Source organism: Macaca mulatta, chromosome 17 (genome assembly GCF_049350105.2).
Source record: "Macaca mulatta isolate MMU2019108-1 chromosome 17, T2T-MMU8v2.0, whole genome shotgun sequence".
NCBI classification, from domain to species: Eukaryota; Metazoa; Chordata; class Mammalia; order Primates; family Cercopithecidae; genus Macaca; species Macaca mulatta.
Window position 1 is genome coordinate 47,464,396 of NC_133422.1, and position 21,109 is coordinate 47,485,504.

Below are 21,109 nucleotides of genomic sequence, written 5' to 3' on the forward strand. Positions count from 1 at the left end.
TTTGAAGACTATAGGGCCAAAGGAAATATCCTCCGATAACAAAGAGAAAGAAGCTTTCTGAGAAACTTCTTTGTGTTCTGTGAAATCATCTCACAGAGTTACAGCTTTCCCCTCAAGAAGCCTTTCGCTAAGACAGTTCTTGTGGAATTGGGAAAGGGATATTTCAGAGCCCATAGAGGCCTATGGTGAAAAAGGAAATATCCTCAGATGAAATCAGGAAAGAAGCTTTCTGAGAAACTGCTTAGTGTTCTGTTAATTCATCTCACAGAGTTACATCTGTATTTCGTGGATCTCTTTGCTAGCCTTATTTCTGTGGAAACTGAGAACAGATATTTCGGATCCCTTTGAAGACTATAGGCCCAAAGGAAATATCCTCCGATAACAAAGAGAAGGAAGCTTTCTGAGAAACTTCTTTGTGTTCTGTGAAATCATCTCACAGAGTTACAGCTTTCCACTCAAGAAGCCTTTCGCTAAGACAGTTCTTGTGGAATAGGCAAAGGGATATTTGGGAGCCCATGGAGGCCTATGGTGAAAAAGGAAATATCCTCAGATGAAATCTGGAAAGAAGCTTTCTGAGAAACTGCTTAGTGTTCTGTTAATTCATCTCACAGAGTTACATCTGTATTTCGTGGATCTCTTTGCTAGCCTTATTTCTGTGGAATCTGAGAACAGATATTTCGGATCCCTTTGAAGACTATAGGGCCAAAGGAAATATCCTCCGATAACAAAGAGAAAGAAGCTTTCTGAGAAACTTCTTTGTGTTCTGTGAAATCATCTCACAGAGTTACAGCTTTCCCCTCAAGAAGCCTTTCGCTAACACAGTTCTTGTGGAATTGGCAAAGTGATATTTGGAAGCCCATAGAGGGCTATGGTGAAAAAGGAAATATCCTCAGATGAAATCTGGAAAGAAGCTTTCTGAGAAACTACCCTGTGATGTGGGACTTCCACTCACAGAGTTACATCTGTATTTCGTGGATCTCTTTGCTAGCCTTATTTCTGTGGAATCTGAGAACAGATATTTCGGATCCCTTTGAAGACTATAGGGCCAAAGGAAATATCCTCAGATAACAAAGAGAAAGAAGCTTTGTGAGAAACTTCTTTGTGTTCTGTGAAATCATCTCACAGAGTTACAGCTTTCCACTCAAGCAGCCTTTCGCTAAGACAGTTCTTGTGGAATTGGCAAAGGGATATTTCAGAGCCCATAGAGGCCTATGGTGAAAAAGGAAATATCCTCAGATGAAATCAGGAAAGAAGCTTTCTGAGAAACTGCTTAGTGTTCTGTTAATTCATCTCACAGAGTTACATCTGTATTTCGTGGATCTCTTTGCTAGCCTTATTTCTGTGGAATCTGAGAACAGATATTTCGGATCCCTTTGAAGACTATAGGGCCAAAGGAAATATCCTCCGATAACAAAGAGAAAGAAGCTTTCTGAGAAACTTCTTTGTGTTCTGTGAAATCATCTCACAGAGTTACAGCTTTCCCCTCAAGAAGCCTTTCGCTAAGACAGTTCTTGTGGAATTGGGAAAGTGATATTTCAGAGCCCATAGAGGCCTATGGTGAAAAAGGAAATATCCTCAGATGAAATCAGGAAAGAAGCTTTCTGAGAAACTGCTTAGTGTTCTGTTAATTCATCTCACAGAGTTACATCTGTATTTCGTGGATCTCTTTGCTAGCCTTATTTCTGTGGAAACTGAGAACAGATATTTCGGATCCCTTTGAAGACTATAGGCCCAAAGGAAATATCCTCCAATAACAAAGAGAAGGAAGCTTTCTGAGAAACTTCTTTGTGTTCTGTGAAATCATCTCACAGAGTTACAGCTTTCCACTCAAGAAGCCTTTCGCTAAGACAGTTCTTGTGGAATAGGCAAAGGGATATTTGGGAGCCCATGGAGGCCTATGGTGAAAAAGGAAATATCCTCAGATGAAATCTGGAAAGAAGCTTTCTGAGAAACTGCTTAGTGTTCTGCTAATTCATCTCACAGAGTTACATCTGTATTTCGTGGATCTCTTTGCTAGCCTTATTTCTGTGGAATCTGAGAACAGATATTTCGGATCCCTTTGAAGACTATAGGGCCAAAGGAAATATCCTCCGATAACAAAGAGAAAGAAGCTTTCTGAGAAACTTCTTTGTGTTCTGTGAAATCATCTCACAGAGTTACAGCTTTCCCCTCAAGAAGCCTTTCGCTAAGACAGTTCTTGTGGAATTGGCAAAGTGATATTTGGAAGCCCATAGAGGGCTATGGTGAAAAAGGAAATATCCTCAGATGAAATCTGGAAAGAAGCTTTCTGAGAAACTGCTCTGTGATGTGTGACTTCCACTCACAGAGTTACATCTGTATTTCCTGGATCTCTTTGCTAGCCTTATTTCTGTGGAATGAGAACAGATATTTCGGATCCCTTTGAAGACTATAGGGCCAAAGGAAATATCCTCCGATAACAAAGAGAAAGAAGCTTTCTGAGAAACTTCTTTGTGTTCTGTGAAATCATCTCACAGAGTTACAGCTTTCCCCTCAAGAAGCCTTTCGCTAAGACAGTTCTTGTGGAATTGGCAAAGGGATATTTGAGAGCCCATAGGAGACAATGGTGAAAAAGGAAATATCCTCAGATGGAATCTGGAAAGAAGCTTTCTGAGAAACTGCTTAGTGTTCTGTTAATTCATCTCACAGAGTTACATCTGTATTTCGTGGATCTCTTTGCTAGCCTTATTTCTGTGGAATCTGAGAACAGATATTCGGATCCCTTTGAAGACTATAGGGCCAAAGGAAATATCCTCCGATAACAAAGAGAAAGAAGCTTTCTGAGAAACTTCTTTGTGTTCTGTGAAATCATCTCACAGAGTTACAGCTTTCCACTCAAGAAGCCTTTCTCTGAGACAGTTCTTGTGGAATTGGCAAAGTGATATTTGGAAGCCCATAGAGGGCTATGGTGAAAAAGGAAATATCCTCAGATGAAATCTGGAAAGAAGCTTTCTGAGAAACTGCCCTGTGATGTGGGACTTCCACTCACAGAGTTACATCTGTATTTCGTGGATCTCTTTGCTAGCCTTATTTCTGTGGAATCTGAGAACAGATATTTCGGATCCCTTTGAAGACTATAGGGCCAAAGGAAATATCCTCCGATAACAAAGAGAAAGAAGCTTTGTGAGAAACTTCTTTGTGTTCTGTGAAATCATCTCACAGAGTTACAGCTTTCCACTCAAGCAGCCTTTCGCTAAGACAGTTCTTGTGGAATTGGCAAAGGGATATTTGGGAGCCCATAGAGGCCTATGGTGAAAAAGGAAATATCCTCAGATGAAATCTGGAAAGAAGCTTTCTGAGAAACTGCTTAGTGTTCTGTTAATTCATCTCACAGAGTTACATCTGTATTTCGTGGATCTCTTTGTTAGCCTTATTTCTGTGGAATCTGAGAACAGATATTTCGGATCCCTTTGAAGACTATAGGGCCAAAGGAAATATCCTCCGATAACAAAGAGAAAGAAGCTTTCTGAGAAACTTCTTTGTGTTCTGTGAAATCATCTCTCAGAGTTACAGCTTTCCACTCAAGAAGCCTTTCGCTAAGACAGTTCTTGTGGAATTGGCAAAGTGATATTTGGAAGCCCATAGACGGCTATGGTGAAAAAGGAAATATCCTCATATGAAATCTGGAAAGAAGCTTTCTGAGAAACTGCTCTGTGATGTGTGACTTCCACTCACAGAGTTACATCTGTATTTCCTCGATCTCTTTGCTAGCCTTATTTCTGTGGAATCTGAGAACAGATATTTCGGATCCCTTTGAAGACTATAGGGCCAAAGGAAATATCCTCCGATAACAAAGAGAAAGAAGCTTTCTGAGAAACTTCTTTGTGTTCTGTGAAATCATCTCACAGAGTTACAGCTTTCCACTCAAGAAGCCTTTCGCTAAGACAGTTCTTGTGGAATTGACAAAGGGATATTAGGGAGCCCATAGAGGCCTATGGTGAAAAAGGAAATATCCTCAGATGAAATCTGGAAAGAAGCTTTCTGAGAAACTTCTTAGTGTTCTGTTAATTCATCTCACAGAGTTACATCTGTATTTCGTGGATCTCTTTGCTAGCCTTATTTCTGTGGAATCTGAGAACAGATATTTCGGATCCCTTTGAAGACTATAGGGCCATAGGAAATATCCTCCGATAGCAAAGAGAAAGAAGCTTTCTGAGAAACTTCTTTCTGTTCTGTGAAATCATCTCACAGAGTTACAGCTTTCCCCTCAAGAAGCCTTTCGCTAAGACAGTTCTTGTGGAATTGGCAAAGTGATATTTGGAAGCCCATAGAGGGCTATGGTGAAAAAGGAAATATCCTCAGATGAAATCTGGAAAGAAGCTTTCTGAGAAACTGCTCCGTGATGTGTGACTTCCACTCACAAAGTTACATCTGTATTTCGTGGATCTCTTTGCTAGCCTTATTTCTGTGGAATCTGAGAGCAGATATTTCGGATCCCTTTGAAGACTATAGGGCCAAAGGAAATATCCTCCGATAACAAAGAGAAAGAAGCTTTCTGAGAAACTTCTTTGTGTTCTGTGAAATCATCTCACAGAGTTACAGCTTTCCACTCAAGAAGCCTTTCGCTAAGACAGTTCTTGTGGAATTGGCAAAGGGATATTTGGGAGCCCATAGAGGCCTATGGTGAAAAAGGAAATATCCTCAGATGAAATCTGGAAAGAAGCTTTCTGAGAAACTTCTCTGTGATGTGTGACTTCCACTCACAGAGTTACATCTGTATTTCGTGGATCTCTTTGCTAGCTTTATATCTGTGGAATCTGAGAACAGATATTTCGGATCCCTTTGAAGACTATAGGGCCAAAGAAATATCCTCTTATAACAAAGAGAAAGAAGCTTTCTGAGAAACTTCTTTGTGTTCTGTGAAATCATCTCACAGAGTTACAGCTTTCCCCTCAAGAAGCCTTTCGCTAAGACAGTTCTTGTGGAGTTGGCAAAGGGATATTTCAGAGCCCATAGAGGCCTATGGTGAAAAAGGAAATATCCTCAGATGAAATCTGGAAAGAAGCTTTCTGAGAAACTGCTTAGTGTTCTGTTAATTCATCTCACAGAGTTACATCTGTATTTCGTGGATCTCTTTGCTAGCCTTATTTCTGTGGAATCTGAGAACAGATATTTCGGATCCCTTTGAAGACTATAGGGCCAAAGGAAATATCCTCCGATAACAAAGAGAAAGAAGCTTTCTGAGAAACTTCTTTGTGTTCTGTGAAATCATCTCACAGAGTTACAGCTTTCCACTCAAGAAGCCTTTCGCTAAGACAGTTCTTGTGGAATTGGCAAAGGGATATTTGGAAGCCCATAGAGGCCTATGGTGAAAAAGGAAATATCCTCAGATGAAATCTGGAAGGAAGCTTTCTGAGAAACTTCTTAGTGTTCCGTTAATTCATCTCACAGAGCTACATCTGTATTTCGTGGATCTCTTTGCTAGCCTTATTTCTGTGGAATCTGAGAACAGATATTTCGGATCCCTTTGAAGACTATAGGGCCAAAGGAAATATCCTCCGATAACAAAGAGAAAGAAGCTTTCTGAGAAACTTCTTTGTGTTCTGTGAAATCATCTCACAGAGTTACAGCTTTCCCCTCAAGAAGCCTTTCGCTAAGACAGTTCTTGTGGAATTGGGAAAGGGATATTTCAGAGCCCATAGAGGCCTATGGTGAAAAAGGAAATATCCTCAGATGAAATCAGGAAAGAAGCTTTCTGAGAAACTGCTTAGTGTTCTGTTAATTCATCTCACAGAGTTACATCTGTATTTCGTGGATCTCTTTGCTAGCCTTATTTCTGTGGAAACTGAGAACAGATATTTCGGATCCCTTTGAAGACTATAGGCCCAAAGGAAATATCCTCCGATAACAAAGAGAAGGAAGCTTTCTAAGAAACTTCTTTGTGTTCTGTGAAATCATCTCACAGAGTTACAGCTTTCCACTCAAGAAGCCTTTCGCTAAGACAGTTCTTGTGGAATAGGCAAAGGGATATTTGGGAGCCCATGGAGGCCTATGGTGAAAAAGGAAATATCCTCAGATGAAATCTGGAAAGAAGCTTTCTGAGAAACTGCTTAGTGTTCTGTTAATTCATCTCACAGAGTTTCATCTGTATTTCGTGGATCTCTTTGCTAGCCTTATTTCTGTGGAAACTGAGAACAGATATTTCGGATCCCTTTGAAGACTATAGGCCCAAAGGAAATATCCTCCGATAACAAAGAGAAGGAAGCTTTCTAAGAAACTTCTTTGTGTTCTGTGAAATCATCTCACAGAGTTACAGCTTTCCACTCAAGAAGCCTTTCGCTAAGACAGTTCTTGTGGAATAGGCAAAGGGATATTTGGGAGCCCATGGAGGCCTATGGTGAAAAAGGAAATATCCTCAGATGAAATCTGGAAAGAAGCTTTCTGAGAAACTGCTTAGTGTTCTGTTAATTCATCTCACAGAGTTTCATCTGTATTTCGTGGATCTCTTTGCTAGCCTTATTTCTGTGGAATCTGAGAACAGATATTTCGGATCCCTTTGAAGACTATAGGGCCAAAGGAAATATCCTCCGATAACAAAGAGAAAGAAGCTTTCTGAGAAACTTCTTTGTGTTCTGTGAAATCATCTCACAGAGTTACAGCTTTCCCCTCAAGAAGCCTTTCGCTAAGACAGTTCTTGTGGAATTGGCAAAGTGATATTTGGAAGCCCATAGAGGGCTATGGTGAAAAAGGAAATATCCTCAGATGAAATCTGGAAAGAAGCTTTCTGAGAAACTGCTCTGTGATGTGTGACTTCCACTCACAGAGTTACATCTGTATTTCCTGGATCTCTTTGCTAGCCTTATTTCTGTGGAATCTGAGAACAGATATTTCTGATCCCTTTGAAGACTATAGGGCCAAAGGAAATATCCTCCGATAACAAAGAGAAAGAAGCTTTCTGAGAAACTTCTTTGTGTTCTGTGAAATCATCTCACAGAGTTACAGCTTTCCCCTCAAGAAGCCTTTCGCTAAGACAGTTCTTGTGGAATTGGCAAAGGGATATTTGAGAGCCCATAGGGGCCAATGGTGAAAAAGGAAATATCCTCAGATGAAATCTGGAAAGAAGCTTTCTGAGAAACTGCTTAGTGTTCTGTTAATTCATCTCACAGAGTTACATCTGTATTTCGTGGATGTCCTTGAAGACTATAGGGCCAAAGGAAATATCCTCCGATAACAAAGAGAAAGAAGCTTTCTGAGAAACTTCTTTGTGTTCTGTGAAATCATCTCACAGAGTTACAGCTTTCCACTCAAGAAGCCATTCGCTAAGACAGTTCTTGTGGAATTTGCAAAGGGATATTTGGGAGCCCATAGAGGCCTATGGTGAAAAAGGAAATATCCTCAGATGAAATCTGGAAAGAAGCTTTCTGACAAACTGCTCTGAGATGTGTGACTTCCACTCACAGAGTTACATCTGTATTTCGTGGATCTCTTTGCTAGCCTTATTTCTGTGGAATCTGAGAACAGATATTTCGGATCCCTTTGAAGAGTATAGGGCCAAAGGAAATATCCTCCGATAACAAAGAGAAAGAAGCTTTCTGAGAAACTTCTTTGTGTACTGTGAAATCATCTCACAGAGTTACAGCCATCCCTTCAAGAAGCCTTTCCCTTAGACAGTTCTTGTGGAATTGGCAAAGTGATATTTGGAAGCCCATAGAGGGCTATGGTGAAAAAGGAAATATCCTCAGATGAAATCTGGAAAGAAGCTTTCTGAGAAACTGCTTAGTGTTCTGTTAATCCACCTCACAGAGTTACATCTGTATTTCGTGGATCTCTTTGCTAGCCTTATTTCTGTGGAATCTGAGAACAGATATTTCGGATCCCTTTGAAGACTATAGGGCCATAGGAAATATCCTCCGATAACAAAGAGAAAGAAGCTTTCTGAGAAACATCTTTGTGTTCCGTGAAATCATCTCACAGAGTTACAGCTTTCCCTTCAAGAAGCCTTTCGCTAAGACAGTTCTTGTGGAATTGGCAAAGTGATATTTGGAAGCCCATAGAGGGCTATGGTGAAAAAGGAAATATCCTCAGATGTAATCTGGAAAGAAGCTTTCTGAGAAACTGCTCTGTGATGTGTGACTTCCACTCACAGAGTTACTTCTGTATTTCCTGGATCTCTTTGCTAGCCTTATTTCTGTGGAATCTGAGAACAGATATTTCGGATCCCTTTGAAGACTATAGGGCCAAAGGAAATATCCTCCGATAACAAAGAGAAAGAAGCTTTCTGAGAAACTTCTTTGTGTTCTGTGAAATCATCTCACAGAGTTACAGCTTTCCCCTCAAGAAGCCTTTCGCTAAGACAGTTCTTGTGGAATTGGCAAAGGGATATTTGAGAGCCCATAGAGGCCAATGGTGAAAAAGGAAATATCCTCAGATGAAATCTGGAAAGAAGCTTTCTGAGAAACTGCTTAGTGTTCTGTTATTTCATCTCACAGAGTTACATCTGTATTTCGTGGATCTCTTGGCTAGCCTTATTTCTGTGGAATCTGAGAACAGATATTCGGATCCCTTTGAAGACTATAGGGCCAAAGGAAATATCCTCCGATAACAAAGAGAAAGAAGCTTTCTGAGAAACTTCTTTGTGTTCTGTGAAATCATCTCACAGAGTTACAGCTTTCCACTCAAGAAGCCATTCGCTAAGGCAGTTCTTGTGGAATTTGCAAAGGGATATTTGGGAGCCCATAGAGGCCTATGGTGGAAAAGGAAATATCCTCAGATGAAATATGGAAAGAAGCTTTCTGAGAAACTTCTTAGTGTTCTGTTAATTCATCTCACAGAGTTACATCTGTATTTCGTGGATCTCTTTGCTAGCCTTATTTCTGTGGAATCTGAGAACAGATATTTCGGATCCCTTTGAAGAGTATAGGGCCAAAGGAAATATCCTCCGATAACAAAGAGAAAGAAGCTTTCTGAGAAACTTCTTTGTGTACTGTGAAATCATCTCACAGAGTTACAGCCATCCCTTCAAGAAGCTTTTCCCTTAGACAGTTCTTGTGGAATTGGCAAAGTGATATTTGGAAGCCCATAGAGGGCTATGGTGAAAAAGGAAATATCCTCAGATGAAATCTGGAAAGAAGCTTTCTGAGAAACTGCTTAGTGTTCTGTTAATCCACCTCACAGAGTTACATCTGTATTTCGTGGATCTCTTTGCTAGCCTTATTTCTGTGGAATCTAAGAACAGATATTTCGGATCCCTTTGAAGACTATAGGGCCATAGGAAATATCCTCCGATAACAAAGAGAAAGAAGCTTTCTGAGAAACTTCTTTGTGTTCCGTGAAATCATCTCACAGAGTTACAGCTTTCCCTTCAAGAAGCCTTTCGCTAAGACAGTTCTTGTGGAATTGGCAAAGTGATATTTGGAAGCTCATAGAGGGCTATGGTGAAAAAGGAAATATCCTCAGATGAAATCTGGAAAGAAGCTTTCTGAGAAACTTCTTAGTGTTCTGTTAATTCATCTCACAGAGTTACATCTGTATTTCGTGGATCTCTTTGCTAGCCTTATTTCTGTGGAATCTGAGAACAGATATTTCGGATCCCTTTGAAGACTATAGGGCCATAGGAAATATCCTCCGATAGCAAAGAGAAAGAAGCTTTCTGATAAACTTCTTTCTGTTCTGTGAAATCATCTCACAGAGTTACAGCTTTCCCCTCAAGAAGCCTTTCGCTAAGACAGTTCTTGTGGAATTGGCAAAGTGATATTTGGAAGCCCATAGAGGGCTATGGTGAAAAAGGAAATATCCTCAGATGAAATCTGGAAAGAAGCTTTCTGAGAAACTGCTCCGTGATGTGTGACTTCCACTCACAAAGTTACATCTGTATTTCGTGGATCTCCTTGCTAGCCTTATTTCTGTGGAATCTGAGAACAGATATTTCGGATCCCTTTGAAGACTATAGGGCCAAAGGAAATATCCTCCGATAACAAAGAGAAAGAAGCTTTCTGAGAAACTTCTTTGTGTTCTGTGAAATCATCTCACAGAGTTACAGCTTTCCACTCAAGAAGCCTTTCGCTAAGACAGTTCTTGTGGAATTGGCAAAGGGATATTTGGGAGCCCATAGAGGCCTATGGTGAAAAAGGAAATATCCTCAGATGAAATCTGGAAAGAAGCTTTCTGAGAAACTTCTCTGTGATGTGTGACTTCCACTCACAGAGTTACATCTGTATTTCGTGGATATCTTTGCTAGCTTTATATCTGTGGAATCTGAGAACAGATATTTCGGATCCCTTTGAAGACTATAGGGCCAAAGAAATATCCTCTGATAACAAAGAGAAAGAAGCTTTCTGAGAAACTTCTTTGTGTTCTGTGAAATCATCTCACAGAGTTACAGCTTTCCCCTCAAGAAGCCTTTCGCTAAGACAGTTCTTGTGGAATTGGGAAAGGGATATTTCAGAGCCCATAGAGGCCTATGGTGAAAAAGGAAATATCCTCAGATGAAATCAGGAAAGAAGCTTTCTGAGAAACTGCTTAGTGTTCTGTTAATTCATCTCACAGAGTTACATCTGTATTTCGTGGATCTCTTTGCTAGCCTTATTTCTGTGGAAACTGAGAACAGATATTTCGGATCCCTTTGAAGACTATAGGCCCAAAGGAAATATCCTCCGATAACAAAGAGAAGGAAGCTTTCTGAGAAACTTCTTTGTGTTCTGTGAAATCATCTCACAGAGTTACAGCTTTCCACTCAAGAAGCCTTTCGCTAAGACAGTTCTTGTGGAATAGGCAAAGGGATATTTGGGAGCCCATGGAGGCCTATGGTGAAAAAGGAAATATCCTCAGATGAAATCTGGAAAGAAGCTTTCTGAGAAACTGCTTAGTGTTCTGTTAATTCATCTCACAGAGTCATCTGTATTTCGTGGATCTCTTTGCTAGCCTTATTTCTGTGGAATCTGAGAACAGATATTTCGGATCCCTTTGAAGACTATAGGGCCAAAGGAAATATCCTCCGATAACAAAGAGAAAGAAGCTTTCTGAGAAACTTCTTTGTGTTCTGTGAAATCATCTCACAGAGTTACAGCTTTCCCCTCAAGAAGCCATTCGCTAAGACAGTTCTTGTGGAATTGGCAAAGTGATATTTGGAAGCCCATAGAGGGCTATGGTGAAAAAGGAAATATCCTCAGATGAAATCTGGAAAGAAGCTTTCTGAGAAACTGCTCTGTGATGTGTGACTTCCACTCACAGAGTTACATCTGTATTTCGTGGATCTCTTTGCTAGCCTTATTTCTGTGGAATCTGAGAACAGATATTTCGGATCCCTTTGAAGACTATAGGGCCAAAGGAAATATCCTCCGATAACAAAGAGAAAGAAGCTTTCTGAGAAACTTCTTTGTGTTCTGTGAAATCATCTCACAGTGTTACAGCTTTCCCCTCAAGAAGCCTTTCGCTAAGACAGTTCTTGTGGAATTGGCAAAGGGATATTTGAGAGCCCATAGGGGCCAATGGTGAAAAAGGAAATATCCTCAGATCAAATCTGGAAAGAAGCTTTCTGAGAAACTGCTTAGTGTTCTGTTAATTCATCTCACAGAGTTACATCTGTATTTCGTGGATGTCCTTGAAGACTATAGGGCCAAAGGAAATATCCTCCGATAACAAAGAGAAAGAAGCTTTCTGAGAAACTTCTTTGTGTTCTGTGAAATCATCTCACAGAGTTACAGCTTTCCACTCAAGAAGCCATTCGCTAAGACAGTTCTTGTGGAATTTGCAAAGGGATATTTGGGAGCCCATAGAGGCCTATGGTGAAAAAGGAAATATCCTCAGATGAAATCTGGAAAGAAGCTTTCTGACAAACTGCTCTGAGATGTGTGAATTCCACTCACAGAGTTACATCTGTATTTCGTGGATCTCTTTGCTAGCCTTATTTCTGTGGAATCTGAGAACAGATATTTCGGATCCCTTTGAAGAGTATAGGGCCAAAGGAAATATCCTCCGATAACAAAGAGAAAGAAGCTTTCTGAGAAACTTCTTTGTGTACTGTGAAATCATCTCACAGAGTTACAGCCATCCCTTCAAGAAGCCTTTCCCTTAGACAGTTCTTGTGGAATTGGCAAAGTGATATTTGGAAGCCCATAGAGGGCTACGGTGAAAAAGGAAATATCCTCAGATGAAATCTGGAAAGAAGCTTTCTGAGAAACTGCTTAGTGTTCTGTTAATCCACCTCACAGAGTTACATCTGTATTTCGTGGATCTCTTTGCTAGCCTTATTTCTGTGGAATCTGAGAACAGATATTTCGGATCCCTTTGAAGACTATAGGGCCATAGGAAATATCCTCCGATAACAAAGAGAAAGAAGCTTTCTGAGAAACTTCTTTGTGTTCCGTGAAATCATCTCACAGAGTTACAGCTTTCCCTTCAAGAAGCCTTTCGCTAAGACAGTTCTTGTGGAATTGGCAAAGTGATATTTGGAAGCTCATAGAGGGCTATGGTGAAAAAGGAAATATCCTCAGATGAAATCTGGAAAGAAGCTTTCTAAGAAACTGCTCTGTGATGTGTGACTTCCACTCACAGAGTTACATCTGTATTTCATGGATCTCTTTGCTAGCCTTATTTCTGTGGAATCTGAGAACAGATATTTCGGATCCCTTTGAAGACTATAGGGCCAAAGGAAATATCCTCCGATAACAAAGAGAAAGAAACTTTCTGAGAAACTTCTTGATGTTCTGTGAAATCATCTCACAGAGTTACAGCTTTCCCCTCAAGAAGCCTTTCGCTAAGACAGTTCTTGTGGAATTGGCAAAATGATATTTGGAAGCCCATAGAGGGCTGTGGTGAAAAAGGAAATATCCTCAGATGAAATCTGGAAAGAAGCTTTCTGAGAAACTGCTTAGTGTTCTGTTAATTCATCTCACAGAGTTACATCTGTATTTCGTGGATCTCTTTGCTAGCCTTATTTCTGTGGAATCTGAGAACAGATATTTCGGATCCCTTTGAAGACTATAGGGCCAAAGGAAATATCCTCCGATAACAAAGAGAAAGAAGCTTTCTGAGAAACTTCTTTGTGTTCTGTGAAATCATCTCACAGAGTTACAGTTTTCCCCTCAATAAGCCTTTCGCTAAGACAGTTCTTGTGGAATTGGCAAAGGGATATTTGGAAGCCCATAGAGGGCTATGGTGAAAAAGGAAATATCCTCAGATGGAATCTGGAAAGAAGCTTTCTGAGAAACTGCTCTGTGATGTGTGACTTCCACTCACAGAGTTACATCTGTATTACGTGGATCTCTTTGCTAGCCTTATTTCTGTGGAATCTGAGAACAGATATTTCGGATCCCTTTGAAGACTATAGGGCCAAAGGAAATATCCTCCGATAACAAAGAGACAGAATCTTTCTGAGAAACTTCTTTGTGTTCTGTGAAATCATCTCACAGAGTTACAGCTTTCCCCTCAAGAAGCCTTTCGCTAAGACAGTTCTTGTGGAATTGGCAAAGGGATATTTGGGAGCCCATAGAGGCCTATGGTGAAAAAGGAAATATCCTCAGATGGAATCTGGAAAGAAGCTTTCTGAGAAACTGCTTAGTGTTTTGTTAATTCATCTCACAGAGTTACATCTGTATTTCGTGGATCTCTTTGCTAGCCTTAATTCTGTGGAATCTGAGAACAGATATTTCGGATCCCTTTGAAGACTACAGCGCCAAAGGAAATATCCTCCGATAACAAAGAGAAAGAAGCTTTCTGAGAAACTTCTTTGTGTTCTGTGAAATCATGCCACAGAGTTACAGCTTTCCCTTCAAGAAGCCTTTCCCTTAGACAGTTCTTGTGGAATTGGCAACGTGAAATTTGGAAGCCCTAAGAGGGCTATGGTGAAAAAGGAAATATCCTCAGATGAAATCTGGAAAGAAGCTTTCTGAGAAACTGCTTAGTGTTCTGTTAATTCATCTCACAGAGTTACATCTGTATTTCGTGGATCTCTTTGCTAGCCTTATTTCTGTGGAATCTGAGAACAGATATTTCGGATCCCTTTGAAGACTATAGGGCCAAAGGAAATATCCTGCGATAACAAAGAGAAAGAAGCTTTCTGAGAAACTTCTTTGTGTTCTGTGGAATCATCTCACAGAGTTACAGCTTTCCACTCAAGAAGTCTTTCCCTAAGACAGTTCTTGTGGAATAGGCAAAGGGATATTTGGGAGCCCATAGAGGCCTATGGTGAAAAAGGAAATATCCTCAGATGAAATCTGGAAAGAAGCTTTCTGAGAAACTGCTTAGTGTTCCGTTAATTCATCTCACAGAGTTACATCTGTATTTCGTGTATCTCTTTGCTAGCCTTATTTCTGTGGAATCTGAGAACAGATATTTCGGATCCCTTTGAAGACTATAGGGCCAAAGGAAATATCCTCCGATAACAAAGAGAAAGAAGCTTTCTGAGAAACTTCTTTGTGTTCTGTGAAATCATCTCACAGAGTTACAGCTTTCCCCTCAAGAAGCCTTTCGCTAAGACAGTTCTTGTGGAATTGGCAAAGTGATATTTGGAAGCCCATAGAGGGCTATGGTGAAAAAGGAAATATCCTCAGATGAAATCTGGAAAGAAGCTTTCTGAGAAACTGCTCTATGATGTGTGACTTCCACTCACAGAGTTACATCTGTATTTCGTGGATCTCTTTGCTAGCCTTATTTCTGTGGAATCTGAGAACAGATATTTCGGATCCCTTTGAAGACTATAGGGCCAAAGGAAATATCCTCCGATAACAAAGAGAAAGAAGCTTTCTGAGAAACTTCTTTGTGTTCTGTGAAATCATCTCACAGAGTTACAGCTTTCCCTTCAAGAAGGCTTTCTCTTAGACAGTTCTTGTGGAATTGGCAAAGTGATATTTGGAAGCCCATAGAGGGCTATGGTGAAAAATTAAATATCCTCAGATGAAATCTGGAAAGAAGGTTTCTGAGAAACCGCTCTGTGATGTGTGACTTCCACTCACAGAGTTACATCTGTATTTCGTGGATCTCTTTGCTAGCCTTATTTCTGTGGAATCTGAGAACAGATATTTCGGATTCTTTTGAAGACTATGGGGTCAAAGGAAATATCCTCCGATAACAAAGAGAAAGAAGCTTTCTGAGAAACTTCTCTGTGTTCTGTGAAATCATCTCACAGAGTTACAGCTTTCCCTTCAAGACGCCTTTCGCTAAGACAGTTCTTGTGGAATTGGCAAAGGTATATTTGGAAGCCCATAGTGGGCTATGGTGAAAAAGGAAATATCCTCAATTGAAATCTGGAAAGAAGCTTTCTGAGAAACTGCTCTGTGATGTGTCACTTCCACTCACAGAGTTACATCTGTGTTTCGTGGATCTCTTTGCTAGCCTTATTTCTGTGGAATCTGAGAACAGATATTTCGGATCTCTTTGAAGACTATAGGGCCAAAGGAAATATCCTCCGATAACAAAGAGAAAGAAGCTTTCTGAGAAACTTCTTTGTGTTCTGTGAAATCATCTCACAGAGTTACAGCTTCCCCTCAAGAAGCCTTTCGCTAAGACAGTTCTTGTGGAATTGGGAAAGGGATATTTGGGAGCCCATAGAGGCCTATGGTGAAAAGGGAAATATCCTCAGATGAAATCTGGAAAGAAGCTTTCTGAGAAACTGCTTAGTGTTCTGTTAATTCATCTCACAGAGTTACATCTGTATTTCGTGGATCTCTTTGCTAGCCTTATTTCTGTGGAATCTGAGAACAGATATTTCGGATCCCTTTGAAGACTATAGGGCCAAAGGAAATATCCTCCGATAACAAGGAGAAAGAAGCTTTCTGAGAAACTTCTTTGTGTTCTGTGAAATCATCTCACAGAGTTACAGCTTTCCCCTCAAGAAGCCTTTCGCTAAGACAGTTCTTGTGGAATTGGCAAAGTGATATTTGGAAGCCCATAGAGGGCTATGGTGAAAAAGGAAATATCCTCAGATGAAGTCTGGAAAGAAGCTTTCTGAGAAACTGCTCTGTGATGTGTGACTTCCACTCACAGAGTTACATCTGTATTTCCTGGATCTCTTTGCTAGCCTTATTTCTGTGGAATCTGAGAACAGATATTTCGGATCCCTTTGAAGACTATAGGGCCAAAGGAAATATCCTCCGATAACAAAGAGAAAGAAGCTTTCTGAGAAACTTCTTTGTGTTCTGTGAAATCATCTCACAGAGTTACAGCTTTCCCCTCAAGAAGCCTTTCGCTAAGACAGTTCTTGTGGAATTGGCAAAGGGATATTTGAGAGCCCATAGGAGCCAATGGTGAAAAAGGAAATATCCTCAGATGGAATCTGGAAAGAAGCTTTCTGAGAAACTGCTTAGTGTTCTGTTAATTCATCTCACAGAGTTACATCTGTATTTCGTGGATCTCTTTGCTAGCCTTATTTCTGTGGAATCTGAGAACAGATATTAGGATCCCTTTGAAGACTATAGGGCCAAAGGAAATATCCTCCGATAACAAAGAGAAAGAAGATTTCTGAGAAACTTCTTTGTGTTCTGTGAAATCATCTCACAGAGTTACAGCTTTCCCTTCAAGACGCCTTTCGCTAAGACAGTTCTTCTGGAATTGGCAAAGGGATATTTGGAAGCCCATAGAGGGCTATGGTGAAAAAGGAAATATCCTCAGATGAAATCTGGAAAGAAGCTTTCTGAGAAACTGCCCTGTGATGTGGGACTTCCACTCACAGAGTTACATCTGTATTTCGTGGATCTCTTTGCTAGCCTTATTTCTGTGGAATCTGAGAACAGATATTTCGGATCCCTTTGAAGACTATAGGGCCAAAGGAAATATCCTCCGATAACAAAGAGAAAGAAGCTTTGTGAGAAACTTCTTTGTGTTCTGTGAAATCATCTCACAGAGTTACAGCTTTCCACTCAAGCAGCCTTTCGCTAAGACAGTTCTTGTGGAATTGGCAAAGGGATATTTGGGAGCCCATAGAGGCCTATGGTGAAAAAGGAAATATCCTCAGATGAAATCAGGAAAGAAGCTTTCTGAGAAACTGCTTAGTGTTCTGTTAATTCATCTCACAGAGTTACATCTGTATTTCGTGGATCTCTTTGTTAGCCTTATTTCTGTGGAATCTGAGAACAGATATTTCTGATCCCTTTGAAGACTATAGGGCCAAAGGAAATATCCTCCGATAACAAAGAGAAAGAAGCTTTCTGAGAAACTTCTTTGTGTTCTGCGAAATCATCTCACAGAGTTACAGCTTTCCACTCAAGAAGCCTTTCGCTAAGACAGTTCTTGTGGAATTGGCAAAGTGATATTTGGAAGCCCATAGACGGCTATGGTGAAAAAGGAAATATCCTCATATGAAATCTGGAAAGAAGCTTTCTGAGAAACTGCTCTGTGATGTGTGACTTCCACTCACAGAGTTACATCTGTATTTCCTGGATCTCTTTGCTAGCCTTATTTCTGTGGAATCTGAGAACAGATATTTCGGATCCCTTTGAAGACTATAGGGCCAAAGGAAATATCCTCCGATAACAAAGAGAAAGAAGCTTTCTGAGAAACTTCTTTGTGTTCTGTGAAATCATCTCACAGAGTTACAGCTTTCCACTCAAGAAGCCTTTCGCTAAGACAGTTCTTGTGGAATTGGCAAAGGGATATTTGGGAGCCCATAGAGGCCTATGGTGAAAAAGGAAATATCCTCAGATGAAATCTGGAAAGAAGCTTTCTGAGAAACTTCTCTGTGATGTGTGACTTCCACTCACAGAGTTACATCTGTATTTCGTGGATCTCTTTGCTAGCCTTATTTCTGTGGAATCTGAGAACAGATATTTCGGATCCCTTTGAAGACTATAGGGCCAAAGGAAATATCCTCCGATAACAAAGAGAAAGAAGCTTTCTGAGAAACTTCTTTGTGTTCTGTGAAATCATCTCACAGAGTTACAGCTTTCCCCTCAAGAAGCCTTTCGCTAAGACAGTTCTTGTGGAATTGGGAAAGGGATATTTCAGAGCCCATAGAGGCCTATGGTGAAAAAGGAAATATCCTCAGATGAAATCAGGAAAGAAGCTTTCTGAGAAACTGCTTAGTGTTCTGTTAATTCATCTCACAGAGTTACATCTGTATTTCGTGGATCTCTTTGCTAGCCTTATTTCTGTGGAAACTGAGAACAGATATTTCGGATCCCTTTGAAGACTATAGGCCCAAAGGAAATATCCTCCGATAACAAAGAGAAGGAAGCTTTCTGAGAAACTTCTTTGTGTTCTGTGAAATCATCTCACAGAGTTACAGCTTTCCACTCAAGAAGCCTTTCGCTAAGACAGTTCTTGTGGAATAGGCAAAGGGATATTTGGGAGCCCATGGAGGCCTATGGTGAAAAAGGAAATATCCTCAGATGAAATCTGGAAAGAAGCTTTCTGAGAAACTGCTTAGTGTTCTGTTAATTCATCTCACAGAGTTACATCTGTATTTCGTGGATCTCTTTGCTAGCCTTATTTCTGTGGAATCTGAGAACAGATATTTCGGATCCCTTTGAAGACTATAGGGCCAAAGGAAATATCCTCCGATAACAAAGAGAAAGAAGCTTTCTGAGAAACTTCTTTGTGTTCTGTGAAATCATCTCACAGAGTTACAGCTTTCCCCTCAAGAAGCCTTTCGCTAAGACAGTTCTTGTGGAATTGGCAAAGTGATATTTGGAAGCCCATAGAGGGCTATGGTGAAAAAGGAAATATCCTCAGATGAAATCTGGAAAGAAGCTTTCTGAGAAACTACCCTGTGATGTGGGACTTCCACTCACAGAGTTACATCTGTATTTCGTGGATCTCTTTGCTAGCCTTATTTCTGTGGAATCTGAGAACAGATATTTCGGATCCCTTTGAAGACTATAGGGCCAAAGGAAATATCCTCAGATAACAAAGAGAAAGAAGCTTTGTGAGAAACTTCTTTGTGTTCTGTGAAATCATCTCACAGAGTTACAGCTTTCCACTCAAGCAGCCTTTCGCTAAGACAGTTCTTGTGGAATTGGCAAAGGGATATTTCAGAGCCCATAGAGGCCTATGGTGAAAAAGGAAATATCCTCAGATGAAATCAGGAAAGAAGCTTTCTGAGAAACTGCTTAGTGTTCTGTTAATTCATCTCACAGAGTTACATCTGTATTTCGTGGATCTCTTTGCTAGCCTTATTTCTGTGGAATCTGAGAACAGATATTTCGGATCCCTTTGAAGACTATAGGGCCAAAGGAAATATCCTCCGATAACAAAGAGAAAGAAGCTTTCTGAGAAACTTCTTTGTGTTCTGTGAAATCATCTCACAGAGTTACAGCTTTCCCCTCAAGAAGCCTTTCGCTAAGACAGTTCTTGTGGAATTGGGAAAGTGATATTTCAGAGCCCATAGAGGCCTATGGTGAAAAAGGAAATATCCTCAGATGAAATCAGGAAAGAAGCTTTCTGAGAAACTGCTTAGTGTTCTGGTAATTCATCTCACAGAGTTACATCTGTATTTCGTGGATCTCTTTGCTAGCCTTATTTCTGTGGAAACTGAGAACAGATATTTCGGATCCCTTTGAAGACTATAGGCCCAAAGGAAATATCCTCCAATAACAAAGAGAAGGAAGCTTTCTGAGAAACTTCTTTGTGTTCTGTGAAATCATCTCACAGAGTTACAGCTTTCCACTCAAGAAGCCTTTCGCTAAGACAGTTCTTGTGGAATAGGCAAAGGGATATTTGGGAGCCCATGGAGGCCTATGGTGAAAAAGGAAATATCCTCAGATGAAATCTGGAAAGAAGCTTTCTGAGAAACTGCTTAGTGTTCTGCTAATTCATCTCACAGAGTTACATCTGTATTTCGTGGATCTCTTTGCTAGCCTTATTTCTGTGGAATCTGAGAACAGATATTTCGGATCCCTTTGAAGACTATAGGGCCAAAGGAAATATCCTCCGATAACAAAGAGAAAGAAGCTTTCTGAGAAACTTCTTTGTGTTCTGTGAAATCATCTCACAGAGTTACAGCTTTCCCCTCAAGAAGCCTTTCGCTAAGACAGTTCTTGTGGAATTGGCAAAGTGATATTTGGAAGCCCATAGAGGGCTATGGTGAAAAAGGAAATATCCTCAGATGAAATCTGGAAAGAAGCTTTCTGAGAAACTGCTCTGTGATGTGTGACTTCCACTCACAGAGTTACATCTGTATTTCCTGGATCTCTTTGCTAGCCTTATTTCTGTGGAATGAGAACAGATATTTCGGATCCCTTTGAAGACTATAGGGCCAAAGGAAATATCCTCCGATAACAAAGAGAAAGAAGCTTTCTGAGAAACTTCTTTGTGTTCTGTGAAATCATCTCACAGAGTTACAGCTTTCCCCTCAAGAAGCCTTTCGCTAAGACAGTTCTTGTGGAATTGGCAAAGGGATATTTGAGAGCCCATAGGAGACAATGGTGAAAAAGGAAATATCCTCAGATGGAATCTGGAAAGAAGCTTTCTGAGAAACTGCTTAGTGTTCTGTTAATTCATCTCACAGAGTTACATCTGTATTTCGTGGATCTCTTTGCTAGCCTTATTTCTGTGGAATCTGAGAACAGATATTCGGATCCCTTTGAAGACTATAGGGCCAAAGGAAATATCCTCCGATAACAAAGAGAAAGAAGCTTTCTGAGAAACTTCTTTGTGTTCTGTGAAATCATCTCACAGAGTTACAGCTTTCCACTCAAGAAGCCTTTCTCTGAGACAGTTCTTGTGGAATTGGCAAAGTGATATTTGGAAGCCCATAGAGGGCTATGGTGAAAAAGGAAATATCCTCAGATGAAATCTGGAAAGAAGCTTTCTGAGAAACTGCCCTGTGATGTGGGACTTCCACTCACAGAGTTACATCTGTATTTCGTGGATCTCTTTGCTAGCCTTATTTCTGTGGAATCTGAGAACAGATATTTCGGATCCCTTTGAAGACTATAGGGCCAAAGGAAATATCCTCCGATAACAAAGAGAAAGAAGCTTTGTGAGAAACTTCTTTGTGTTCTGTGAAATCATCTCACAGAGTTACAGCTTTCCACTCAAGCAGCCTTTCGCTAAGACAGTTCTTGTGGAATTGGCAAAGGGATATTTGGGAGCCCATAGAGGCCTATGGTGAAAAAGGAAATATCCTCAGATGAAATCTGGAAAGAAGCTTTCTGAGAAACTGCTTAGTGTTCTGTTAATTCATCTCACAGAGTTACATCTGTATTTCGTGGATCTCTTT